We start from the raw sequence: 19435 nt of genomic DNA on the forward strand, positions 1-19435 counted from the left end.
TTACCACCTAGATACTTGCCTTCACATTTTTTTCCATTCCAATTGTAATTTCCTATTTTATTTTGCATTGGCTGTGGGTTCCACCCCAGATGTGATTTCTTTGAAATATTTGAGTTGATGTCAGCCTCCCCTTTTCCTCATTCCGTCACAGAAGTCCTCAAACATCATCCAGAGACCCACTCAGTCAGCTCATCACAATCTGGAAAACAAACAAACAAACAAACACACAAAAAAAATCACACACACATGCACACACACACACACACAAAAAAAACAAACTAACAAAAAAACCTTTTTTTTTTTTTAAGGCTGTGAGAGAAGTAGATATATGTTACCACAAAGTAGCAACTTCCCAATCTAATATATCATGAGTCCTCTGGGTATGGTTAATTGAGAAAATAATAATCTTATTTTTCCCATAATTACCTGTTTTTCTTCTCCCTGCCCCACTCCCCACACCAACTTTTCTGGGAAAAAAAAGGAAGAAACTTACATCTTTATGTGGATATTTCCTGGATTGGGACAAGGTAGTTCTGTGCTCAGTGGAATAAGAAGCACTGCCAATACCTCTTTCTTCATTCTCACAATTCTCCAGAGTCAGAAAGGGAGAGTTTCTTGTGCTTCAAATTCTCTTTCTCCCTAACTCAAATTTTCTTTTCCTTGGCTCTGGCTAACTTTCTGGCTAAGCTTTAATAGAAAAATAGATACCTTTAAATAGGCATTAAAAAAACTATAATTTGAAGACTAGGATAGATTACTGATTTGCACTTTCTCAAATCAACAGCTTGACTATAATGTTATTGCAAATTTGATTTTGAATGTCAAAAACTGACTACTATTTTTCTCTCTTTTCATTACTTCTTTAACAAATTTTGATGCATAGTCCAGACAGGGATATTTTAATCAACTAACTACATGATATTTAGGTCATATACTCAAGAAGGACAAAAACAATAGGTATGTATATTATTCATGTATTTGAAAAACTGTCTGTATTTTACCAAGACTGAAAATACAGCAGTCCATGAAACTTGCTCTATTTTACAATCCACCAATCTGCTCACAGTAGAGTACATGCCAAACATGCCTATTTTTGAAACATGCTGAATTTGGCCAATGGAAAATATAGCATAAGGGAGGTATCTTGAGAGTCAATTTTTTTACTGCATATTCATGGATAGGAAAGTTAAAAATGTGTTCAGTAAGAGCTGTATTTTACTGAGCAGTCATACTCAGCATCTACTTATGTAGCCCATGAGTTTATGGTTGAATAAACATCTCAAATATTTACCTGACTTAACAGTGTCGTCGATTCAAATTTCCAAGATTTTCCTCATTTGCCTTGTATTTTTGTCTGCAAAGGTCATTTACTAGTAGATATGTAAGGTGACATAATAATATATATAACTTAACAAGACTTTTCTTTATAGAGTCAGGTATTAGGAAAATGTTTATTGTTTCCCGATTTAGGACTCAGTAACACAGATGCGGAAGCATATTCATATTTGTTCCTAGTAATCAATCTATTCTAAATGATTTGAGACACATTGGACTGTATTTGTATATGTCAAATAAGTCACTCTAATGTCAGACAAATGTGTAACTAACTATAAAAGTGGATGTGCAAAAAGCATGATTCTATATACTATATTCAGTATGTTATAAAACATATATATATATATATTATATTTATCATAATACAGTACTTTCCTCTTACCCACAGTTTCAGTTACCTGCAGTCAAATGTGGTCCAATATACAGACTGGAATAAGAGACATTGGAGACTCCAAAAGGTGGGCAGGGGAGAGGGGGGTGAGGGATGAAGTGTTATTAATTTGGTACAATCACGCCACTATACTCCAGTAGTTAGAATGGAAGTACTAACACCTTCTATGTTGTTCCCCAGGACTGATAATCATCTGTGAGTGTTTGTACAGCTCATATCCCTCTTATTCTCTCTCTCTCTCTCTCTCTCTCACTTCTTTCTCTCTTTTTCCCTCACTCCAGCCTCTCTCCAAGATTTGCAAAAAAAAAAAAAATTGTTTTAAGACTATCACATATTTATCTCATCTGAATTACTCAGGGTTACCTAAAGTTTTAAGGCTGACTTCAGTGCAACATTTCATTCATCTACTGGAGACCTAGAAATTGATCTTTCTTTCCCTCTTCTTTAACTTGATCACTACTTATTATATTCCCAAGGGTTTCTGTTCTCTCAAGATTATAGGTTTGAATTTAAAAAATTTACAATTATAACATATATTTTTCAAAGTTTTTATTTTTATACTTTTATCCTTTGCATATAATGAGATACCTAACAAATACAGTTTCAGATGGTATAGTAGGCAACTCAGAAATGTATAATCTCATGTAAGTAATTTATATTTTAAGTAATATTGTCTAATTTAACCCACTTATGCCTAATGTTCCATTATTGAAATACTAAGCGTGTGGGAGTGATTTATATCCTACTGCTCAAGGTCATCTCCAAAATTTGATTTTTTCACTCATGCAAAAAATAAAAAAATTGTAACCTCAGGCATAAATGGCTTTTAAAGTGTTGCTGGTCTGTGTCATTTTATATAAAAGAGTGAGTGAAGTGAGTGAGATGTAATTAAAAAAATGTAGAGTGCATTGGGCTTCCAGTAGTGGCAATTCATCTACTGAAAATAGCTCTGACAGCCAGGAGATTTTATATATCCAGTGAAGGCCCTGGAAAGCTAACAGCAGTGGAAAATTAAAGGGCTGTGATGCAAGAGAAAGATATCTATCATTTTTAGTATTTGGGACCACATTGCCCCTAAGGCATTGCAGAAGAGTATCTGTGAGGTCAACAAGAAGGAAAGGAATGTTGACTGTCTTTTAGGCCTAACAGAACAAAAATTAGAGTTGAAGGCCATTTAGGGAGAAGGTGACCAAAAAAATCCCTAGTACTTTGGGCAGGGTCCCCATAGAAATACATTATAGAATTTAAAAAGAGACACAAGTAGAACTACCCTCAAGGACTGAAACATAACTTTGCATCATTTTATTTCCTAAATTTAGATTCATGTGATCCAAGTGGCTAGTGTCTCTAGCCATCTGCTAGAAGTAAATATAAATTTTTTTCTGAAGAAAGATAACAGTATAATTAGTCTCTAGTTATTTTTTCCCTAAATTTAAAATATGCAATGCCTATCACTGAAACAAAAATTATCAGGCATATGAGGATAAGATACGTGACCAAAACCCAAGAAAACACAAATCACAAATCATCAGGATTGTTAAAGGATTATCAGACAGATACTTTAAAATTAATGTGATTAATATGCTGATAGAAATAAAAGGAAATGTTAATAGCCTTGCCAGAGAATGGGAAACTATAAAGATTACTGAACTGAAAAATGTAATAAAAAAATTTAAGATCTCAAGAGGTTTAACAGTTGTTAGATTCACGTGAAGAAGGAATTGGAAGATAGGTTATTAGAAAATATGAGGAATGAAGCATTAAGAGATAAAATAGTAAAACAAAACACAGTAAAGATTATAAGATGCCTAGGGTATATAATATTTTAGAATTCTACCATACATGTGATTGGAGTTCTAGAGTATGACCTCAAATGTGAAAGACAAGAAGAAAAAGGGCAAGGAGGAGGAGAGGAAGAGAAAGGAAAAGAAAGGAGGGAAGAAGAGGGGAGAGGAAAAGAGAAGAGAAAAAGAATAGAGGAAAGAGAATAGAAAGGAACAAAGCAGAATCAGTATTTGAAGAGATAATGGGTGAGAATATTTTTAGAAGGATGAAAGATATCAAGCTACAGATTCAAAGTTTTATGAACCTGGAGCATGTAATAGAGTGTTTTGGCACCTGGGAGACAAAAAAAAGGGGGGCAGATTACATATTGTGTGAGTTATTTACGGGCTCTACAAGTTATACTATTGTGTTTGAATAAGGATAATTCAGAAAGGAATCTGAGCAAAATAATAATAAAACTTCAGTAATAAACTAACTCAGTTTATTATCCCATCTAACTCAACAATGGTACATGTATTATACAATTATTTCTTCTAATTTACAAATGAGAAATTAAGATTGAAACGTCTTGTTCTAGGTTACACAGTGAGTAATAGGTGCAACTGAGCTACGTTTACTTGATGCAAGAGCCAAACTCTTAACCATTATAATATCGCAATCATGTTGACATCTATATTTCATTTTAGTTCAAAAAATTACAGTTGTCAAGGTCTGTCATTTCACAAATATTATCATTTATTCTCATAAATGCTGTAGTCCATTTCATATTCATTCACATATTTACTAACAACAAGTATTTATTTAGTACCCTCAATGGGCCATACATACACTTCCATAAGCATTAGAGTTACATCAGTGTCAACAACTGAGAAGAGTCTGAGATTTTTCCCTACTATTAAGTTAGCAAGTTTTCCTGCCGCGGTTTCATAGACGCTGACAGAGAAAGCAAGACTTCTGGGGCAGAGGCAAAGGAAGTTATTACTCATGGCACAACGGACAATATGACCTTCATGTTGGTTCCAGTTTCAATTGCCTTTTAAGTCATACAGAGTGACACAGAATGACTTTGGAGGATGCTGTGCACACAGTAAGTTTGCATCACTGCTGAGGAACCCCAAGTTTAAGAGGATTGCACACCATTATACAAGTTTAAGAAGACTGCATACCATTATGAAAGATTAACCCTAATCTTTCATAATCTATGAAAATTTAACCCTAGGGTTAATCTATGAAAGATTAACCTGAATCTTTCATAATGGTATGCAAGTAAATATGCCCAACTTTGGCCATGAAGGGATATATTATATTTTTTATACTGGGAAGGGAAGAAATTTGTCCTCTGTTTTGAAGGAAGGGACTATCTATTATTTCTTCCAAGAATGTTTGCTATACACATATCCTTGAAAAGGGAGTAGAGAACAAAAGGCTGTAGTGCCTCTACTTATAAGATGTACAGAAATCAAAATGACTCATGGAGAACTGTTTCTCAATAAACAGATGGACAAAAATTTCTTGTGAAGCTTACATTTTAAGGAAAAACACCCAGTAAATATAGCACATTTTTTAAAAGGTTTTTGTTAGATTACAGGTAATCAATGCTAAGGAAAAAAACAAACAGTGGATAAAGGAGATTGGGAGTATTTGAGAATGTAGTTTAAATTTGGGTTGGTTAGGGTAGGACAAGAAAAGTAATATATGCAAATAATTAAAAATAATTTCCCTGAATATTACATTTTTCACTTACTTTTATCCTAATTAATTTCGTGGGGAAAAATAAATGCACTTAAAATGAAACATATTTCTAATTTTGTTTATTGTGGTTTAAGTCTTCACATGAGAATGGTAAGAATAGTGTAGAAGAGAAAGCCTCTGTAAACCATCATTTTTGATATTTAGTGATCATTAGAGATAGATAGAAAAACAATATATATGTGTGTGTATATGTATATATATATATATATATGCTGTAGTTCATTTCTTATTCATTCTCTAATTACTAACAACAAATATTTATTTAGTACCCTCAATGGGTCATACATACACTCTCATAAGCATTAGAATTACATCAGTGTCAACAACTGGGAAGAGTCTGAGATTTTTCCCTACTATTAAGTTAACGAGTGGTCCTGCCATATTTAATACATATATATATATACACACACACACACACACACATATATGTACATATATATATACACACACACACACACACACATATATGTGTGTGTGTGTATGTATGTATTTCTCTCTCTCGAGTGGTCCTGCCATATATATATGCGTGTCTGTGTGTGTGTGTATACACATATATATGTATGTATCTGCAGGTTGATTAGCAGTTACAGTCAGTTCTCCAAAATGTTGCTCTGGAAAAGCAATTTTGAATCCCTGAAGTGCTTTGGCTTATTCTATATAATCCCTTTGGTACCCACTTTACTGTAAATAAGAAACCAATTTTTCTCAAGAGAAGCAAACAAACGAGACCTCATCTCAAATTCCCAGAGGTTTAAGTTGACTTTGCAAGTCAATGTCCATGAGATGAAGGTGTTTGCAACCTGAGTAATGTATATTTTCCTCGCTTGTAATATATTTTCTGGTCATTAACCATGGTGCTCTCCCAATTCACTGTTAATTCATCCAAACGGGCTTGCATCCTCTGGGGCTAAAGTAGGAAGTTTGGGCCTACTTATGGCTGCAGGAAATGCCATTTTGTGTATTTATTTTGAGGTAACAGAAAAACTGATGGTTTAGATATTATAAAATCCTACAGTCTCTTGAGAACAATATACTTCACATAAGGTATGATGATAAAAAAATACAACAAAGATTTTTTTACACAGATCCACCAAAGCAAGCTCAGAGACATATTATTATGGAAAATTTATAGTGCCATGTAACTGGATATTATAGAGAGAATATATATAAATATCTGGATTAGATTTAAAGACAGTGAAATTTAATGCACTATATATAATTTACTAAAATATTTTTTCTGCCGACTCAGCACTTGGAAGATTACTTGTTTGAAAGACAGTGTAAGAAATATAGTTCTGGGTAGAAATGCTCTCTTTTTATCACTTATCCTACAAAATACAGTCATATTTATGGCTGGAAGTTTTACAAACTATAGATTTTGCAGCTGCTAACTCTTGAAATGATTGCCTAACATTACAGTATTTCTGAAGTGTAAATTAGGATTCGATGCTGTCAAAAGTTGCAGTAATACTTTCTTACGTATATAGACGATTTGATTTGCATCATAAAAATAGAATGCAAATCATTCACCACTTATCACACAGAAACATGAAAACATAGTTCTGTCTTCAAATCATGAACAGAAGCACATAATTGTCAATGTGCTTACTTGAATAAAGGTATGTAAAAATTTGCATTACAGCTTATTTAACTATTTTACTTTTTCTGAAGTTGGTTCTCATTAATTATATAGTATTCTGCCACACTAGATTGTGGGCGTTAATGAACAAGTTTTAGAAAATCTTATTCACCTACTATTTAAAGAACATAGTTTTCTTATTTTTGAATGACATATTTATTTTTGCAATATATCATATTTTAGAAAGCCCTATAATGCACTGGAATGTAGTTAGCATTCATATATATATGAGAAATTGGAGGATACATTGTTAGTGAAGCTATCACAAATTTAAGATGTTAAAAAAATTCTATTTTAATAATTATAATTTTTAAAAACTGCCCAACTACTGAAGTGGGGCGCTGATATTTTTCTGGTCTAATAACCTGAGTAAAATATAAAAAAAAAATAATACATCCAGGCATTTTACAATATCCAATAGAAGAATGTGACAACTGAAAGAAGGAGAACTCATGAGGTAAGCTGCAAAATCATCCTGGCTTTCTGTAGAAGATTCTCCAATGGCTGCAACATGCTAAAGTAAAATGAATGGGACTGATTTCTGTGCACTGCACCTGCTGAATGTAGCAAAATGATCATACAATTTTTTAACATTATGTTGAATTGCATTGATTGATTTTTGGAAGTTAAACACTGTTTTGGAATATAAATCTAATATGAATGTGATACATTATCCTTTTTAATATAGTTCTTAAATTTGATTTGCTAAGATGGTTAGAATTTACATCTATTTTATGAATGACACAATTTTTCTTTCTTATAATTTCTTTTATGTTTTTGTATTAATGATAACCTCACAAAATAAGTTTGAAATATTTTCTCTTTCTTTATTCTCTAGAATATTTCCATATATTTCTCCTAAAAAATTTGGAAAAATTTTGTGATGAAGAAGCTACCTGGGCCTGAAGATATCTTTTCTGGTAAGTTTCAAATTACAAATTTGATTGCTATAATAGATATGTAGATTTTCTAATTCTTTTTGCATCATTTTTGATATGTTGGGTACTTTGAGACATTACTCAATTTCATCCAAAGAAAAATGTTTGTAAAAATATAAAAAGAAAGTATACTATATAATTTTCATGCATTAATGCATATGATAAATTTTCATTTATAAATTGTTAGAGTGTATAAATGTGAGAAATTTTGAATTTTTTAGTTTTTTAATATTACATATGATTTTCAAATGCATATTTATAACAATACCTGTTCTGTTATAGAGATGGCTCATGTTTCGTCTTGATTTCAAAGGTTGATTTATATTCAAAGAAAATGTTCTTCATAGAAAGAATTTTTAATTATACTTTGGAAAACACTCTTGTTTCAGTCATAAAACAAATGATATTAGCTGTTGATAGAATGAGAGAGCATTTCAAGAAACATAATCTATAGAATTAAATAAATTATTAAAGGGTAGTTCCTAATTAGGCTTATAAATATCAATAATTAATAATTCCCCAAACTCATGGCAAAAGTGCTTTATTCTTTTCAAAGAGGTTTCTTTTTATTTCCATATTAGATGCTCACATCAACTCTCTGAGGTAACTTGGGAAAACATTACCCTCATTTATTGGGTGAGAAATGAATTCTTGGGGATGTGTGCAGTTTGTTTATTATATAAATACTATGAGAAGAAAGGTTCTCTGAATCCCAGGGCAGTTTCATCATCAGAGGGTTAGAGTGGAATTAATGTAAAATTCTAACATTTCACTGTGTGAACCATGCTTTTCTCCAGATCCTTATAACGTATAATAGTTTAGTTTATAAATCCAAGCTAACAAATGTGCTACAATTAAAGTAAACCAAATGAATCAAAATAAAACAACAACAAAAATACAGCTATCATGACAGAAATCTCATTAGGAGAGAATCTGTGAATCGTTTAGGGAGAAAAATAATGGAGTGCTCTGTACTGAAATAATAAGCATCTCTATAGTCAACAGTTAAAATAGGAAGGAAGGAAGGGAGAAAGGAAAGGTGAAAGGAAAGGAAGGGAAGGGAGACGCTCAGAAAAGGAAAAACAAAAGGTATTTTCCAGTGGGGGGAAAAAAACAAATTTTTATTTGCTCTATTTCTCTGAACAATCTTGATTTATACAGATGCTATTTTTTATTTTTATTAAAAAGTTATTATTTTTCTTTTATACATTATGGGGATCCATCCAGCCCTTCTGTTTTCTCACAGGTGGATGTGGCTTATTATTGGCAGAACTGTGTCCACTTAGGCATTTCAGATCAAATACAATTCTGGTCATATAAACCTGAAGAAGTTTGTATGGTACCTACGATTGATAGTTATGTTTTATGGAAAGATAGATAGGTTGATATTCAGAATATGACTGGACAGCTCATGTAGGTCTACCTAGAGAGAGAAAATAGACTGATCATGAGGGGTGCAAACGTTGTTCCTGTGACAATTATAGTTCTCATAGTGAGTTAATCACTTGCCATTCTGAATTTATAAGTGTCTTCAGAGCTTGCTTCATGAGATACCTCTGAGATATTTATTAATGCCCCTTGATGTGCTGATGAAATCAGTGTACTGCACCAGGAAAACAAGGGACCAGATCTGAATCTTAATATATTAATCAAAAAAGTGAGTTTAACCCCTAGCGGCCTCTTGGTAGTATTCTTGGGTGTATCAAACAGACTATGTGGACGAATTGTGTTTTTGAGGAATCAACATTCCTCCTTTTTTTTTTCAAACATGAGAGCTCAGCATTTTTCTTTTCAAATTTCTACTAATAAATGTAGAATGCAAAGGAAAAGAGAAAGTTGAAGAAAATGGGTATTTCAACAGTATAGATAATTTAATTTTTAATTTGTTTAATTAAAAGAAATTCAAATTAAATCATCTCTGATGGCTTATCTTTGATATAGCCTACAGTACAGTAACAAGCACTAGAACATAAGATGTTCAAGGATTGTAATGTTAAATAATACCACATTGAATCCCTAAAGTCAAGCATAAAATCTGCATATGGGAGATGCTTAATAGAAATTGCTCACCAGATATTCATTATCATTAAATAACTTAACCCTCTTAATGAACTATTAATCATAATTACCTAATAAACTATTATTTAACGATAATGAAGATGCCCGATTAATAAATGCCTTCATTGATAAACTGATGAATTGATAATTGTATTAATTTTAAATTTAATTTTAAATTAAAAAAATTTTATTTATGATCGATCTTGAACACAGTACAGTGCTGAAGAGACGTACATATTAGATAGGCTGTATGTACTCTTGCTCTTTCGTAGTCCCTATTATTACTTTTTAATGTTTTCTTTTGGTTTAAGGGGGCTGACAAGTCATGTTTTTTCCTCCTCTGAATTTGTAATCAAACTGAGAATACAACAAGCATCTGTTAGGAATTAAAAAAGTCATCACTGGTGTTATGACTGGATTGAAACCTTAGGAGAAGGAACAAAGCATGGTGGCTCTCTATTTTTCATCATATTGAATGTAAACTGTCTGTGATCTTCTCTGCTTCTGTTTCCATATGGTAAATATTCTGGAGTCACAACTGACATTTTACAAACTTAAAATACTTGATTCTATGATTCAACATGCTTGGTGATTCTAGCAAAAGCTGTAATACAACACATTATATCCTAGTAAAGTATACATTTCCAAAATGGATCCAAGGAAAAAGAAAAGCAGACTAAAATATACAAGTGATTTTAGAAGAGATTGGAAAGGTGATTAAAGAGAGCATGTGTGTGTGTGTTTTGTTTAAAAGCTCCAGGACAACATAATTTCACAGAAGAGGTTTATCTAATCTCTAAAAAAAAAAAAAAAAAAAGAACTTAAGTATTCCAACTTACTTATCAGAAAAGGTAAAAATTGACAGCCGGGCACAGTGACTCATGCCTGTTATCCCAGCATTTTGAGAGGCCACGGTGGGTGGATGACTTGAGGTCAGGAGTTCAAGACCAGCCTTGCCAACATGGTGATTCTTCATCTCTGTTAAAAATACAAAAATTAGCCGGGTGCGGTGGTGCATGTCTGTAACTCCAGCTACTCAGGAAGCTGAGGCATGAGAATCACTTGAACTCAGGAGGCGGAGGTTGCAGTGAGCTGAAATCACGCCACAGCACTCACTCCAGCCAGGGTGACAGAGTGGACAGAGTGACAGTCTGTCTCAAAAAAAAAGAAAAGGTAAAAGTTTTTTTTTCTTGTTTTAGGCAGTTAGCAGATTCTAAATACTAAAACATGAATAAGATGGAGAAAGAAAACAGAAAAAGAATATCCATTGAAGAAATAGTTGTATAATTTTTAAATAAAACATTAGAAGGAATTATTCTAGGAATGTGTTAATTTTTCCATATCAGAAAATGCATTGCCATAATAGATTACGTCATTAAGCTGAAGTGCAGAAAAGCCATACACTTTATCTTTCTGTCAGAGAGATTTTTTGTTTCCTTGTCTTGAGAATCCAACAATTGTACTGGGTATGCTAGTCTTTTAAAATAAGTGCTGTCTAGACCACAATTAATGCTTCAGTTTGACAGTATACTGTCTTGCTTAAGGTTAGAGAAATCTCTTTCTATGGTTTTTTGCAATATTACCTTTTTTGTATGTTTAGAGATTGTTACTCAATTTCTTTAAGCAACTAGTTCAGTAATAGCCATTTACTTTAACTTAGCATATAATTGTCTTTAAAAAATATTAAAATCATGCATTTGTTTGTATTCAGTACTTCGATCTTTTTAGTTGCAACTTTATTTTAGTAGGAAACATGCAATATGGAGAGACTAAAAGGAATCTCAAATTTGCAAACCTTGTACCTGAAAAAGACATATCAGAATACATAAAAACTTTCACAACTCAAGACAACAAACCATCTAATTTTTAAAATGGCAAATGATTGGAAAAACAAACACCTCACTAAAGAAGATATATTGATGGAAAATATGCACATGAAAAGGTGTTCAGCATTATTAGTCATCAGAAAATTCAATGGGGTGGTTTCTTCCTTATGAAATTGTTCAAGTTCCTTATAGATTTTGGATGTTAGAACTTCGTCAGATGCATACCTTGCAAATATTTTCCCCCATTCTACAGGTTGTCTGTTTGCTCTGTTGATAAGAGTTTCTGCACAGCAAAAGAAACTAAGTTAAATTAAGTTCCATTTGTCAAATTTGTGCTTTTGTTGTATTGCTTTTGGCATCTTTATCATGAAATCTTTGCCAGTTTCTATGTCAACAATGGTACTATCTAGATTGTCTTTCAGAGTTTTTATAGTTTGTGGTTTTACATTTAAGTGTTTAATTCATCTTGAATTGATTTTTTTGTATATACTGTAAGGAAGGGGTCCAGTTTCATCTTCTGCATATGCTAGCCAGTTATCCCGGCACCATTTATTTAATAGGGAGTCCTTTCTCCATTACTTGTTTTTATCAGCTTTGTCAGAGGTCAGATGGTTATAGGTGTGCAGCCTTATTTCTGAGCTCTCTCTCTTTTTCCATGGGTCTATGTGTCTGTTTTTGCACCAGTATCATGCTGTTTGGGTTACTATAAAGGACATAGACAGAAACTTTTCAAAAGAAGATATACCTGCAGTGTACAATCATTAGAGAAATGCAAGTCAAAACCACAATGAGAAAACATCTCATACCAGTCCAAATGGCTATTAGTACAAAGTCAAAAAATAACATGCTGGCATAGATGCTGAGAAAAGGAAATGTGTATACACTGTTGGGGGGAATGTCAATTAGTTCAATCATTGTTGAGAGCAGTGTGGTGATTCTTCAAAGAGCTAAAAACAGAACTACCATTTGACCCAGCAATCTCATTACTTGGTATACACCCAAAGGAATATAAATTATTCTACTATAAAGACACATGTATGCATATGTTCATTACAGCACTATTTACAATAGTAAAGACATGGAATCAACTTAAAAGCTCATAATTGGCAGACTGGATAAGGAAAATGTGGTACACCAAGGAGGAGCTGGTACCGTTCCTTCTGAAACTATTCCAATCAATAGAAAAAGGGGGAATCCTCCCTAACTCATTTTATGAGGCCAGCATCATCCTGACACCAAAGCCTGGCAGAGACACAACAAAAAAAGAGAATTTTAGACCAATATCCCTGATGAAAATCGGTGCAAAAATCCTCAATAAAATACTGGCAAATCGAATCCAGCAGCACATCAAAAAGCTTATCCACCATGATCAAGTGGGCTTCATCCCTAGGATGCAAGGCAGTTCAACATATGCAAATCAATAAACGTAATCCAGCATATAAACAGAACCAAAGACAAAAACCACATGATTATCTCAATAGATGCAGAAAAGGCCTTTGACAAAATTCAGCAGCCCTTCATGCTAAAAACTCTCAATAAATTAGGTATTGATGGGCTGTATCTCAAAATAATAAGAGGTATTTATGACAAACCCACAGCCAATATCATACTGAATGGGCAAAAACAGGAAGCATTCCCTTTGAAAACTGGCACAAGATAGAGATGCCCTCTCTCACCACTCCTGTTCAACATAGTGTTGGGAGTTCTGGCCAGGGCAATCAATCAGGCAGGAGAAAGAAATAAAGCGTAAATAATTAGGAAAAGAGGAAGTCGAATTGTCCCTGTTTACAGATGACATGATTGTATATCTAGAAAACCCCATCATCTCAGCCCAAAATCTCCTTAAGCTGATAAGCAACTTCAGCAATGTCTCATTATACAAAATCAATGTGCAAAAATCACAAGCATTCTTATACACCAATAGCAGACAAACAGAGAGCCCAATCATGAGTGAACTCCCATTCACAATTGCTTCAAAGAGAATAAAATACCTAGGAATCCAACTTACAAGGGATGTGAAGGACCTCTTCAAGGAGAACTATCTTCAAGGAGCACTACAAACCACTGCTCAACAAAATAAAAGAGGACACAAACAAATGGAAAAACATTCCATGCTCATGGATAGGAAGAATCAATATCGTGAAAATGGCCATACTGCCCAAGGTAATTTATAGATTCAATGCCATCCCCATCAAGCTACCAATGCCTTTCTTCACAGAATTGGAAAAAACTACTTTAAAGTTCATATGGAACCAAAAAAGGGCCTGCATTGCTAAGACAATCCTCAGCCAAAAGAACAAAGCTGGAGGCACCATGCTACCTAACTTCAAACTATACTACAAGGCTATAGTAACCAAAACAGCATGGTACTGGTACCAAAACAGAGAGAGAGACCAAAGAAACAGAACAGAGCCCTCAGAAATAATACCACACATCTACAATCATCTGATCTTTGACAAACCTGACAAAAACAAGAAATGGGGAAACGATTTCCTATTAATAAATGGTGCTGGGAAAACTGGCTAGCCATATGGAGAAAGCTGAAACTGGATCCCTTCCTTACACCTTATACAAAAATTAATTCAAGATGGATTAAAGACTTAAATGTTAGACCTAAAACCATAAAAACCCTAGAAGAAAACCTAGGCAATACCATTCAGGACATAGGCATGGGCAAGGACTTCATTTCTAAAACACGAAAAGCAATGGCAACAAAAGCCAAAATTGACTAAATAAACTAAAGAGCTTCTGCACAGCAAAAGAAATTACCATCAGAGTGAACAGGCAACCTACAGAATGGGAGAAAATTTTTGCAATCTACTCATCTGAAAAAGGGCTAATATCCAAAATCTACAAAGAACACAAACAAATTTACAAGAAAAAAAAAACCCCATCAAAATGTGGGCAAGGGTTATGAACAGACACTACTCAAAAGAAGACATTTATGCAGCCAAAAGACACCTGAAAAAATGCTCATCATCACTGGCCATCAGAGAAATGCAAATCAAAACCACAATGAAAATCAAAACCACAATGAGATACCATCTCACACCAGTTAGAATAGCCATCATCAAATTTCAGGAAACAAACAACAGGTGCTGGAGAGGATGTGGAGAAAAACGAACGCTTTTACACTGTTGGTGGGACTGTAAACTAGTTCAACCATTGTGGAAGACAGTGTGGCGATTCCTCAAGGATCTAGAACTTGAAATACCATTTGACCCAGCCATCCCATTACTGGGTATATACCCAGAGAATTATAAATCATGCTGCTATATAGACACATGCACACGTATTTATTGTGGCACTATTCACAATAGCAAAGACTTGGAACCAACCCAAATGTCCATCAATGCTAGACTGGATTAAGAAAATGTGGCACATATACACCACGGAATACTATGCAGCCATAAAAAAGGATGAGTTCATGTCCTTTGTAGGGACATGGATGAAGCTGGAAACCATCATTCTCAGCAAACTATTGCAAGGACAAAAAACCAAACACCGCATGTTCTCACTCATAGGTGGGAATTGAACAATGAGAACACTTGGACACAGGAAGGGGAATATCACACACCAGGGCCTGTTGTGGGGTGGGGGGAGGGATAGCATTAGGAGATATACCTAATGTAAATAACGAGTTAATGGGTGCAACATACCAACATGGCACATGTATACATACATATGTAATAAATCTGCACATAGTGCACATGTACCCTAGAACTTAAAGTATAATCAAAAAAAAGAAAATGTGGTACACATACATGAACGAATACTATGCAGCCATAAAAAAATCCAGATTATGTCCTTTGCAGGAACATGAATGAAACTGGGGGCCATTATTTTTTAGCAAACTAATGCAGGAACACAAAACTGAATACTACATGTTCTCACTAATAAGTAGGAGTCAAATGGCTAAATGATGGGAACACATGGACACAAACAGGGGAACAACAGACACTGAGGTCCACTTGAGCTTGGAGAGTGAAGAGGAGGGAGAAGACCAAAAAATAACTTTTGGGTACTAGGCCTAGTACCTTGGTGCCAAAATAATCTGTACATATCCCCAGGGACACAAGTCTCTCTATATAACCAAACTGCACATGTATCTTTGCACCTAAAATATGAGTTTACAAAAAAGAAAATTCAGTTTAAAACCACAATGGGCCGGGCGCGGTGGCTCACGCCTGTAATCCCAGCACTTTGGGAGGCCGAAAGGGGCGGATCACGAGGTCAGGAGATCGAGACCATCCTAGCTAACACGGTGAAACCCTGTCTCTACTAAAAATACAAAAAATTAGCCAGGCGCAGTGGCAGGCACATGTAGTCCCAGCTACTCGGGAGGGTGAGGCAGGAGAATGGCGTGAACCCGGGAGGTGGAGCTTGCAGTGAGCCGAGGTCATGCCACTGCACTCCAGCCTGGGCGACAGAGCAAGACTCCGTCTCAAAAAAAAAAAAAAAAAAAAAAAACACACACACACACAATGAAGTGCCATCGCTCTGCACCAGTAGAACAGCTAAAATGAAAAACGATTAACCATACCAAGTGTTGGCAATGACGTGAAGTAATCCGAGCTCTCATATACCTCTGGTGAAAAAGTTTTTTTTGGCACAACTACTTTGAAAAACAGTTTTGCATTTTAAAAAATTTTAAATAGCATGTAGTAGTCAGTCATTCTGCTCCAAGGCATTTCAACTAGAAATATAAATAAAAACATATTTATTCTCACAAAAACATATACATAAATGTTCATGGCAACTTTGTTTACAAATACCTAAAAGATGGAAACAAACCAACTCTCCATGAACCAGTGAAGGAATAAACAAACTGTGGTATATTCATATGAAATAACACTCAACAACAAAAGACAGTGAAGTATTAATACATAATCTTTAAAAAACTTTGTTAAAATAATGAAAATAACATTGATGGGTCTCTAACCTATGTTAATGAGTGAAAGGAGTCAGACAAGAGAATGGTACCTATTTTCTTATTTCATTTATATAAATTTATGGAAAATGCAAACTCATCTACAATGACAGAAAGCAAATCACTGTTTGGGGATAAGGGGAAGATGTCCAAAGAGATTATAAAGGGGAATCAGGAAACATTGAGGAGTGACTGACATGTTCATTATCTTTATTGTGGTCATGGTTTCATGAGTAGATTCAGTTTCTAAAACGATGCATTATATATACATATGTGTATATATATTTATTTTCTTGTGTAGCTTTCATTATTATTCTACCCGGTCTTACAGATATCTTCGTATGTCTTCTTCTAGATGTTATACAGTATTAGCTTTTAACATTTCTTTTTTTTTTTTTTTTTTTTTTTTTTTTGAGACAGAGTCTCGCTCTGTCGCCCGGGCTGGAGTGCAGTGGCGCAATCTCGGCTCACTGCAAGCTCCACCTCCCGGGTTCACGCCATTCTCCTGCCTCAGCCTCCGAGTAGCTGGGACTACAGGCGCCCGCCACCGCGCCCGGCTAATTTTTTGTATTTTTTAGTAGAGACGGGGTTTCACCGTGGTCTCGATCTCCTGACCTCGTGATCCACCCGCCTCGGCCTCCCAAAGTGCTGGGATTACAAGCGTGAGCCACCGCGCCCGGCCTTAGCTTTTAACATTTCGGTCTATGATCCATTTTTAGTTAATGTTTGTCTGTGTATGGTATTGGGGTAAAAGTTGTCAAGGTTCATTGTTGAGTATGTATATCCAAATGTTCAGGTACTATTTGTTAAAAATAATATTATTTTCCATTGAAATACCTTTTTTCAAAAAACAATTAGTATGTATGTGTCGATTTTAGCATGTTCTAATCTGTTTCGTTGATCTTTCTGTCAATCTTTACAATAAAGCCAAATTGTCTTAACTATTATTTAATTACAGTAAGACTTAAAATAAGATAGTGTCTATTTCATTTTTCCTTTATTATTGCACTGATTTTGCCTCTTCTAGGTCTTCTACATTTTTTTTTTGGTAAATTTTAGTATTAGTTTGTCAATTTTTGTAAAAGTGCCAGCTAAGGTCTGCATGAAAATGTAGTTTAATCTACAGATTAATTTAGAATAATTACCATCTAAAAATCTTATTAGATATGCTTCATAAACAAAATCTTACTTAGCTCTTTAATTTATCTTAGCAATGTTGTTATTTTCAGTATGCTCATCAATTTTGTTAGATGTATCAAATATTTCATCAACTCAATTTTCTATTGTGCCCTGCAAGCATATTATGGAAATACGGTGAATTTATATATATTGAACCTGAATCTTGTAACCTTAGTAAATGTTATAATTAATTATAGTAATTCATGTGTAAGTTATTTGGGGTTATATTTAAGCAATCATGTAATAATTAGAAATTACTACAGGTAAATCAAAATAGATTTTTTAGGTTGATTCCATGTCTTTACTATTGTGAATAGTGTTGCAATGAACATACATGTGCATGTGTCTTTATGACAGATGATTTATATTTCTTTAGGTGTATACTCAGTAATGAGATTGCTGGGTCAAAGAGTATTTCTGTGTTTAGATATGAGGAATTGTCATACTGTCCTCAACAATGGTTGTACTAATGGGATGGAGCTGGAGGCCATTATCCTTAGCAAAGTAACAAAGGAACAGAAAACCAAATACTGCATGTTCTCACTTATAAGTGGGAGCTAAATGATGAGAACACACGGACACAAAGAGAGGAACAACACACACTGGAGTCTATGGAAGGGTGGAGAGTGGCGGGAGGGAGAGGATCAGGAAAATTAACCAGTGGGTGCTAGGCTCAATACCTGGGGTGATGAAATAATCTGCACAACAAACTCCCATGACACAAGTTTGCCTATGTAACAAACCTTCCAATGAAGCCTGAACCTAAAATAAAAGAAGTTATAAAAAGAAATTTACCTTTTATCTTTCCTTTGCCCTTTAAAATTTCCTTTCTAGACATTGTGCTTACTCAGCTCCTGATACAATACTGTGTAATAGTGGTAAGAGAGGGAGCTATGGACAGAATATTTGTGTTTTCCCAAATTCCTATGTTGATGCCTAGTCTACAATGTGATGGTATTTTCAGGTGGGGCCTTTGGGAAGTTATTAAGATATGATGGTAGTGCCTTTATGAATGGGACTAGGGCCCTTATTAGAAAAGACATGAGAGAGCTTGCACGCACGCTCTCTCTCTCTCTCTCCCCCGTCTCTCTCTCTCTCTCTCTCTCTGCCATGTGAGGATACAACCAGAAGATGGCCATCTACAAAGCACACAGAGGATACTCACCTGTTGTCACTGGATCTGCCAGCACCTTGATTGTGGACTTTCTTGTCTCTGGAATTGTAAGACTTGTTTCTGATCTGAGTGGGAAAGCATCCAGTATTTCTCCATTTGATATGATATTAGCTATAGATTTTTTATAGATGCCTTGCATTAAAGTGAAGAAGCTTCATTTCCTTCCTAATATTCTGATTGTTTTTTTTTTTTTTATCATAGATACGTTTTATCTAACTTACTGAAAAAGGAATTTCAAAAACGTGTGGCTGGGCGCAGTGGCTCACACCTGTAATCCCAGCACTTTGGGAGGCCGAGGCGGGTGGATCACGAGGTCAGGAGATCGAGACCATCCTGGCTAACATGGTGAAACTCCATCTCTACTAAAAATACAAAAATTAGCCGGGCATGGTGGCAGGCACCTGTAGTCCCAGCTACTCGGGAGGATG

At 34.6% G+C, this 19435-nt stretch overlaps 3 long non-coding RNA genes across 3 annotated transcripts in view; 1 reads left to right on the forward strand and 2 right to left on the reverse strand.

Moving 5' to 3' along the window:
* LOC134737022 (uncharacterized) overlaps window positions 1–19435 on the forward strand; it is a 395911-nt gene that overhangs the window by 323443 nt on the left and 53033 nt on the right. Inside the window, exons 4-5 of the long non-coding RNA XR_010121543.1 lie at window positions 1724–1793; window positions 7741–7822. This is a non-coding gene — a long non-coding RNA (uncharacterized lncRNA). The remainder of the gene's footprint in view (window positions 1–1723; window positions 1794–7740; window positions 7823–19435) is intronic.
* Window positions 56–8242, reverse strand: LOC129484759 (uncharacterized). The gene is made up of 3 exons (XR_008658514.2): window positions 8109–8242; window positions 494–687; window positions 56–199 (listed from the first exon to the last, which is right to left on the reverse strand). It is a non-coding gene; the product is annotated as an uncharacterized lncRNA (long non-coding RNA).
* Window positions 11966–19435, reverse strand: part of LOC134737021 (uncharacterized) — a 40195-nt gene continuing 32725 nt past the window's right edge. The window contains exons 2-3 of the long non-coding RNA XR_010121542.1: window positions 18999–19072; window positions 11966–12007 (exon numbers count right to left, since the gene is read on the reverse strand). This is a non-coding gene — a long non-coding RNA (uncharacterized lncRNA). The remainder of the gene's footprint in view (window positions 12008–18998; window positions 19073–19435) is intronic.

Source organism: Symphalangus syndactylus, chromosome 6 (assembly GCF_028878055.3).
Source record: "Symphalangus syndactylus isolate Jambi chromosome 6, NHGRI_mSymSyn1-v2.1_pri, whole genome shotgun sequence".
Taxonomy (NCBI): domain Eukaryota; kingdom Metazoa; phylum Chordata; class Mammalia; order Primates; family Hylobatidae; genus Symphalangus; species Symphalangus syndactylus.